This window comes from Callospermophilus lateralis, chromosome 11 (genome assembly GCF_048772815.1).
Source record: "Callospermophilus lateralis isolate mCalLat2 chromosome 11, mCalLat2.hap1, whole genome shotgun sequence".
Classification (NCBI taxonomy): domain Eukaryota; kingdom Metazoa; phylum Chordata; class Mammalia; order Rodentia; family Sciuridae; genus Callospermophilus; species Callospermophilus lateralis.
Genome location: NC_135315.1, coordinates 24730473 through 24739990, shown reverse-complemented (window position 1 = coordinate 24739990; position 9518 = coordinate 24730473). Strand labels below are relative to the sequence as shown.

At 42.0% G+C, this 9518-nt stretch overlaps 1 pseudogene; it reads right to left on the bottom strand.

Moving 5' to 3' along the window:
* Positions 1–5464: 5464 nt before the first annotated feature.
* Positions 5465–5665, bottom strand: LOC143411142 (small nucleolar RNA U3; annotated as a pseudogene).
* Between the last annotated feature and the right edge of the window lie 3853 nt (positions 5666–9518).

Below are 9518 nucleotides of genomic sequence, written 5' to 3'. Positions count from 1 at the left end.
AGAGTGGAAATTTTGGACATCTGAGGAATTTTCTGACACATTATGTAGATTCACAATGCAAATATAACACATTTAATATCAATTGCACATTTTTACATGTTTATACAATGGTTGAGTTGGAGTCCTACTTGAAAGTTACTTATTCCTTCCCCAGGCCCCTTCACTGCAAGGTTTTTCCCTAAATAATTAAGTGCCTTGTTCTGTTTGTTGGGGGGACTGAACCCAGGGCCTCTCGCATGCAAGGCACTGTTCCACCAGGAAGCTACAATCCCATCCCCAGACCAGAGAGTCTTAACCCAAGTAGGTGCTTCAGGAGTTATTTACGTAGGAGTGAGCGGGAAGGAGGGGGAACAACAAGTAAGCACAGCTCTGTATGACTTTTGGGTCTTAAGTGGCCATCAACTCAGCCTTAAACTCACTTCTAACCCGTAAGTTTCTGTAATAGTCCATTTTCTGTTGCTATAACAAAATGCCTAAAGCTGAGTACTTAAAAAGAACAGAAGTTTATTCTACTCACAAATGGGTAGCCCCATTTCTGGTGAAGGCCCCAGGGCATCACATCACGGTGATGGCATCATGGCAGGAATAAGTGAGAGAGGGAGAGGTCACATGGCAAGACAGAAAGCCAAAAAGAGAGGAGGAACCCGTCTTACTCTTTTTATTTGTAATATTTTGGGTACCGGGATTGAACTCAGGGGCACTCAACCACTGAGCCACATCGCCAGCCCTATTCTGTATTTTATTTAGAGACAAGGAGGGTCTCACTGAGGTGCTAAGCAACATTGCCGAGACTGGCTTTGAACTCGCTGTCTGAGCCACTGGGATTACAGGCATGCACCATGATGCCCAGCCCCTCTTTCTTGATCTAGATGTCAGCTGTAAAACATTTTCATTTGGGGATCATTCATTAATTCACCTAGGATTTGTGCATTTTTCTATACCTGTGCTATATTTAATTTTTTAAGAAGTAAAACATATAACTAAGTATATATTCAGTAAGGAGAGTATATAGTATGCCATACTACAGTGGAAAGCGCTATAGAGAAAATTAGAGCTGAGAAAGGGGAGAGAAAGCATGCTGGGTTTGGAAAAGGGCTTCCAAGACCACTTTGTGGTCATGGATGGTGTCCCTGAGATGGTGCCATGCTCATTTTGTTCCCCTCAGCTCCCCAGGCTTCATCTCAGGCTCTTGTTACCTTCTCCCTTGCTTTTCCACTAATATTTTAATTTTCTTTTAAAACCTCACCCACCCCACCCCACTTTTTTTTTCCCTTTTTCTTTTTTTTCTGTACCAGGGATTGAACCCAGGAATGCTTAACTACCGAGCCACATCTTCAGCCCTTTTTTATATTTTATTTAAGACAAGGCCTCACTAAGTTGCTTAGGGCCTTGCTAAGTTACTGAGGCTGGTTTTGAACTCTTGATCCTCCTGCCTTGGCCTCCTGAGCCGCTGGGATTACAAACATGTGCCACAGTACCTGGCTTAAAGTCCTTTTTTTTTTTTTTTTTTTTTTTGGTTGGGGGTGGTGGAGGGTAATAGGGTAATAGGGATTGAACTCAGGAGCACTCAACCACTGAGCCACATCCCTAGCCTTATTTTGTATTTTATGTAGAGGCAGAGTCTCACTGATTTGCTTAGTGCCTCGCTTTTGCTGAGGCTGGCTTTGAATTCATGATCCTCCCATCTTAGCCTCCTGGGCCACTGGGATAAAATCCCTTTTTTAAAAAAAACAAAAACAATATGTGAATTCCCATCATAAGCATGTTCACACATCCTATGGTTGATATTTCTAGATTTATTGGGGGATTATCCTGGATAGAATTTATTTTTTTCTCTGATCTTATGTAATTTTGTTACAATGACAAACTCTCATCAATCTCTTGCAGTATTTCCTAAATTTATCTCACTTCAATTTTTGTTTGTTTTGTTTGCAAATCTGAAGACTAAGCTCAGGTCATTACACATACTAGGCAAGTGCTCTGCCACTGAATTACACATCTAGCCTCAAAATATATTTTTTTAAAAACATGAATCTTAAGGCTGGGGTTGTGGCTCAGTAGTAGAGTGCTTGCCTATCATGCTTGAGGCACTGGGTTCAATCCCAGAACCACATAAAAATAAATATTTTATCTTTGAATGAGGATTTATACTTTTTTTACTGTCATACAAATTTCTAAGACTATTCCTGAGTTAACTAGTAAGTAATTTTTATTAGTACCATTAATGAAGAGACTTTATATAATTTGTATCTTTCTTTTTTTTTTTGCTGCTTTCCTTTAGGATGCTTTATTTAAATGACCTCTTAATTATGGTGGTTAATTAACTTTTTGAATTTCTTGAAAATGCAATCATATTAATCGCAAATAATAATACTTCCTTCTTATATTTTTTTCCACTCAGTATCTCGCTGTATTACTCTGACTATAAAATTTAAAATGTGGTAAAGTGATACCTTTGGATTTTGTTCTTGAGCTTACTGTATCTATCCAGTAGCCGGCATGAAGTATATTTAGACTGATGATTTGAATTAGAGTAGCTTAATCATGTTATTAAAATACTTGTGTATTTAGTGTTTTTATCAAAAGCAGATGTTAAGTATTTTATTTTGGGAACATATTGGAATAATTTTTCTTTCTTTTTTTTATTTATTTTTTTGGTATTGGGGACGGGACCCAGGGCATTTTACCATTAAGCCACATCACCAGCCCTTTTTTATTTTTAAACAAGGTCTAAGTTGTTTAAGGCCTCAATAATTTGCTGAGGCTTAACTTAAACTTGCAATCCTCCTGCTTCGGCTCCCAAACTGCAGGGATAACAGGCATGTACCACCCCACCTAACTGGAATTTTTCTTATTTTTAAACTTAAACCTTTAGATTTTCTAACTTTAACCTTTCCTGAAAATCTTTATATAGCTTTTATTTTATTTGAGTAGATTTTCTCATTAAAATTCATTTATTGTTATGTTTTAAAAATGCTGTCTTTTAGGCTGGGCATGGTGGCACATACCTGAAATCCCAGAGGCTCAAGAGGCTGAGGCAGGAGGATCATGAGTTCAAAGCCACGGTGTGAGACCCTGTCTCCAAATATAATACAAAAAAGGGCTGGAGATGTGGCTCAGTGGTTAAGTGCTCCTGAGTTCAATTCCTGGTACCAGACCCCCCGCAAAAATGTTGTCTTTTGTCAGGCTTTAGAATTAGGATGCTTGTTTCATTGACTGAATTAGCTAGCTTTCCTTCCTTGCCTGTGTTCTCTAACAGCTGGTTATAAATGTGAGATTTCCTGATACTTTCAAGTATCAGCTTGAATTTTTCTTCATAAGAAAATCTTCTGAAACTTTGATGAGGGACATGGAATGACTCTTGGATTCCTTATTGGACTGCTCAGATTGTATATTTTCGTGATACTGGAGATTGAATCCAGGGGCACTCTATCACTGAGCCACATTCCAGACCCATTTTAAGTTTCTGAGGTTGGCCTCTTTCTGAGGCTGATCCTCCTACTTTGCCTCCAGAGTCATTGTTATAAGGGGCATATGCCACCACTCCGAGCCTTCCTGTCTTTTGTCTTTAATTCTGTTTCCCTAGAGAACTATAAATTCACTAGATGTTTATAATACTTTATTGTTCATTTTAATATTACATTTTTAGCTCCTCGATAATTATTAGGATGCTTTCTTGGTTAGATTTTCTGGAATTCACCAATTTGCTTCTTCAAAAGATTACTTCTTGGATTTATTTGTTAATACTATTGTCTTTCACTTTCCTCCTTTTTTTTTTTTTTTTTTTTTTTGGTGGTGCTAGGGATTGAACCCAGGCCTTTGGGCATGCAAGGCAAGCACTCTACCAACTGAGCTATATCCCCAGCCTCCAGTTCCCTTCTTTTGCAAGGAGTGGAGGTAGAGGTGGAGCTAAGGGAGTTGGACAATAGGCCTTGTGCTTGCCAGGCAAACCTTCAACCACTGAGCAGCTTTCTCAAGCCCCTTATGGTTTTATCTTTAACATTTTTTTACCTTATTTCCCATAGACCAAATTCATCAAGTCAAATGACCAAAGTTGAATGCTTGTACCTTATTTTTCTTTAGTAAAAGCACTTTAAAGTTACAAAGCTAGGACGGAAGTCTTATATAGAATGTTTTAATTATGTGTCTTCAGTTATGGTTATTGATTTGTTGGGGGTTGGGGGATGTTGTTGTTGTTGTTTTGGTACTGGAGACTGAACCCAGGGGTGCTTTATCACTAAGCTACATCCCCAACACTTTTTATGTTTATTTTTTTTATTTTGGGACATGCCTTGCCAAGTTAGTGAGGCTGGCCTTGAACTTGTGATTCTCCTGTCTCCAGCTCTGAGATTACAGGTGTAGGTCACTGTACCTGGCTTGGTTTGCATATTAAAGATAAAACTCAATGTTGTAAGAAAGGAAATAAGAAGTATGTTTCAGGGACGGGGGTGGTATTGAGGCCACTTGTAAAATGGGTTTGTTCTGGAGATGAAATTAGTTAATGCATGAAAACTTCTAGAACAATTACCAGCACTTAGTAAAATACACTTGGGAATTCAGTTCCCATTGTTTCATGAGCCTCTTCATCTGTGTGTTCAAAATTGAACCCATTAGAGCTGGGCTTGTGCTCAGTGGTAGAGCGCTTGCCTAGCCTGTGGGAGGCCCTGGGCTCAACCCTCAGGTCTTAAGCCATGCTCTTCCGCCAGACTCTCTCTGGCCACCCACAGCACACTGCTCACTGGTCACTAGGTACCTTCCTTTCAATGCATGCACCTCCTCCACCTTCAGACTCTGCTAAATTCCGCCATTACAGAGACGAATCCCTGCCTTCTACTTCTAAAACGCTGTCCACTTCCAGCTCTCACAGCCCACGGGCCCCACGTGGTGAGCCACTCCCTCCTTTCTGTGCAGTTTGGCACAGGCAAAGGTTTCCTTAGCTGCCTTTCCCTGGGACTCCCAGCTCCTCGTTGCCTCGCGAACCACATCTCTGGGATGGCATCAACTGCTTGGCGCATTAGGTCTTCAAGCCATATCAGAGGAAGGCCGGAAGGAAAGAAGGCAGAGCAAAAGCAACTTAGGAAGGCTGTTCCCTGGTGCCGATGTTCACAAGGTAGGAGACAGTCAGGCCAAGCTGCTGCTGTGGCAGGGTAAGGACAGATGCCAGCAGCAACAAATGGGCTTCTTCTGGTCCCTGGAGGGCTTTCCCCACTGCATGGCAGCCAGTGACATCGTTGACTTCTTCCTGGCCCACACCAAGTGGCTGATTCCAGTAAGGAAATTGGGACACAACGGGATCCTTTTTTTTTTTTTTAAAGAAACAATACCTTTATTTTATTTATTTATTTTTATGTGGTACGAGGATTGAACCCGGGGCCTCAGGGCCTCGCTTGTGCTAGACAAGCGCTCTACCGCTGAGCCACAATCCCAGCCCTTCATTATTGCTGTTTTTTATAGTAGAGGAGAGACCACTCAGGAAATTCTCTCCCTCTTTCTCTTCCAAAGGGTGGAGAACCATTGAGGTCTGTTGTGACAAAGCAACACCAAGAGCCAGCTTCATGCTCTGGAGGGAACACTTCCCTTCCTCCGGAGGGTTTCCAGAACTCTACGTGACCAAAGAAACCTCTCTAGTAACAAACTACAGAAATGACCCCTGTATAATCAGCTGGGTCACTTTATCAACCACTGCTCGGGGCTTCCTCTATTTCCAGAGCACACTCCTGCATCCCTTATCTTGATAGAAGAAGTTTACTGGTCTGGTGACTGACCTTCCCTATAATACTCTCCACGTTAGTCATTCTCCAATTCTTTGGAACAGGGGAGGATGTCTCCCTCGAGTCTCTGTTGAGATGGTTTCTCATCCACCCTCAAGGTAAAACTGTCTGCCAAGAGTTGGGAGCACATCTTGCCCTTGTCTAGCTTAGGACCCACTCAAATGACTCAAGGAAAGACAATGACCCATACTTCTATGACCTTTATAGGACAATCACAAGTCCCTTTCTCATTTCTCTTCCCTTTGCAGACTATTTCACCGGATGACAAAACCTACCAGTGGGGTCAAGCTCCAATGGGAAACTAGGTCATCAGACCGAACCTAGCCGCAGGTCCTGACCAGGAAGCCCTGGACAAAGCATTCCATAGCTTCCAGAACAGACTGCAACATTTTCAGATCAGGTTTAAGCTGACTCTCCTTGTTCAACACCTGAAGCCTCAGTCTCACAGTTAAAGGATTGAAAAACCATAGAAAGGAGCGATAGGTAATGAACCCCAGGAAGTATCCCAGGCAGTAGAAACAAAACCAAACAAAAAGTAATAAAATTAAAAAATAAAGGATGTTTCAAGTGGTACTGCGTATAATGACAAAGTGCTAGAGGGAACAACCTGTGGGAAGAACAAATAAAACAGGACAGCGACCAATGGGTGGACTGGAACTTGGCTGTTGGAAGCTGGGACCTGGAGCAAGGGTATGTGGAACTGGAAACACTGGAAGTTCCCCTTGTTGGTGAAAGGAGGATTTCAGATCCTGCGAGAACGTCCTTGCCAGATTTAAATGTAAACAGTGAAGGATGAACATTATAAGTGGGATGAGCTGAATTAGGATCACAGCTTCAGCCACCCAGGGGAGAATATAGGAAGAGGGCACCTGGGGAGCCAAAAAGTAGTCCCTCAGGATCAAGTTGGTAGAAGCGAGAGCCATAGCACACTTAACAAGTCCCTAGTTCAGCCCAAGTCCCATAAAGTAGGGCTTAGGCCCACTTCCTCCTCCCTGTTGACTACATTCTGTCATCTTCATGGTGACTACTGAATTGAGGCTAGAAGACAGGTTGATCTTATTCACCAAGGATGGTTCTGGGATCCCCAATAGAAGTACACATACCTGGGTGTTATGTCTGAACTTCATTTCCTGAATAATAAACCTACAGCAGAAACTGGGAGTTTGAAATCCTGTCTCACATAACACCAATGAAGCTTTCTCTTGCAGAGACACTGGCTAGATGAACCGTTACAGGTATAAGTTCTAGAATCTAAGTATGTGACTTTGGTAACATAATCTCTCTAACCATCAACTCCTGTCTACAAAAAGGGGATAGTTGTGTGGGACTGATAATTTTATGGCACCATAAGCGCCTGGCATGTGTGAGGCCTGGGTTTGGTCCCGAGCACCACAAGGAGAGAATATTTAAGACTGTTAAGGATTAAATAAATAACCCATCCTGAAAGCCCTTAAACATGGGTGTGAGGCACAAATATTTGTCTTGATCAGTACTGGCTGACATCAGGGAAGCAATGCAAGGTTCCATTCTCAAGTTTTAAGACATCATAATTATTTTCTTTTTGTTTGGAGGCAGGGTACCAGGGTTTGAACTCTGGGGCACTCGGCCATTGAACCACATTCCCAGTCCTATTTTGTATTTTATTTAGAGACAGGGTCTCACTGAGTTGCTTAGCACCTCGCTTTTTGCTGAGGCTGGTTTTGACCTGCGATCCTCCTGTCTCAGCCTTCCAAGCCACTGGGGATTACAGGTGTGCACCACTGTGCCAGCCCACCTTAAATTCCTTCTTAAACAAAGCAGGAAATAAGTGTTAAAGAGATCAAGAGATGTAAATCACTCAGATGCCTCTGGGCACACCTGTAATCCTAGTGACTCTGGAGGCTGAGGCAGGAGGATCATGAGTTCAAAGCCAGCCTCAGCAACTTAGTGAGACCCCATCTCAAAATAAAATAAAGAAAAAGGGGAAAAGGGATATGGCTCAGTGGTTAAATCCCCAGTACAAACAACAACAACAAAAGAGGTGGTAGTCTATGACCCAGCTATATCATTTCTTGGTATTTACCCTGAAGAATCAAAGTTATCCTGCTACTGTGACCCATGCATCCCATGCTTACAGCAGCACAATCCACAATAGCCAAACGATGGAACTGGCCTAGGTGACCATCGATGGAAAATGTGTTATATATACACAATGGAGTTTTATTCAGCCATAAAAGAAAATGAAAATATGGCATTTGCAGGAAAATGGAACAAAATAAGTCCAACTCAGAGGGTTAAGGGTGGTATGCTTTCTCTCATTTGTGGAAGCTGGAGAGGAAAATGAAAAAACAAAGGTGGAGGTAAGTCTCCTAAAAATAAAAAGGGAGATCAGTAGAGAAGGACTAAGGGTTGGGAGACAGACAGACAGGGAGGGAGAAGTTTGGGGAAGTGACATTGGTCAAATTCTATTGCTATATTGTGTGCATGTAACAAATCCCATCAATATGTACACCTATAATGCACCCATAAAAATGTGGAGGAAAAAAAATGTAAAAGTCATTTGCAACTCCAAATCTAATCCATGATCTTAATACATGCACATTCCATTAAAACTTCTCAAACAAGCTCAGTGGCAGAGCACATGCTTACTACACAAGGTCATGGGTTTGATCCCCAGGACCAGAGGATAATCTTTTTAAAAAACAAAACTAGGTTAAGGAGTAGGGGAGTAGGGGAGAAAAGAAGAAAGAAACAAGAAAAAGACAAACTGTATATTGCCATCTCAACAAATATCTTCCACTGTTCCCTGTGGAAAGATTTTCACTGGCCTGCCTAATATCCAGGGCTGCCACAAAAACCTACACGAGAGACAGTTCTTAAACTGTCCTTCCACACCAACCTCCAAGAAGCTGTGATTGGTGCAAGGCATGCTTAGTCCCCCAACAGATAACTTTAAGCATGTCATTGCCTAGCATTATCTGGTCATCTATTAAAAGACAGATGTCCTATAAAGACTGAATCGGGTGAGCCAAGTGGGAATCTAGGTTATCACAGGATGCTCTTTTTCCACCAACCTGACCTTCAAAGAGTTGGCATGGTCAGAATACACCATTCCCTTTCCTGGGTTGTAAGGAAAACGAGATCGTTTGCACAGTTCTTATTAATGGAAGTCCAGATAGTGGTCTCATCACTTCCAGAGAGGTGACTGATCTGCACAGCAGCTTCCCAACATCTTTTCCTCGTGGAGTCCTTATTTTGAACATCTGACCTACCAATATGAAGAGCAAGATTAAAACCAGGGAACCATTTACAACCCACTCGCTCCTTGCTGGACACAGTAGTGCACATCCATAACTTCAGTGATCAGGAGGCTGAAAAAGGAGGATCACAAGTCCACACCGGCCTCAACAATTGAGAGATGGTTTCAAAAACTTCAAAAGGATCGAAGAAAGGCTGGTCTTGGTGGTACACACCTGTATTCTTAGTGGCTCAGGAGGCTGAGACAGGAAGATCAAGTTCAAAGCCAGCCTTAGTGATTCAGCAAGGCCCTAATCAACTCAGTGAGACCCTGTCTCTAAATAAAATTGTGTGAAGCACTGGGTTTGATCCTCAACACATAAATAAAGTCATTGTGTCCATCCACATCTAAAAATGTTAGCTGGAAGATATAGCTCAGTAGAGAGTGCCCCCCCTGTTCAATCCCCAGTACTGCAGAAATAAAAACACTTGACTCTCTTGTCCTGCAAATATAAGAAAAAACACCTGCCT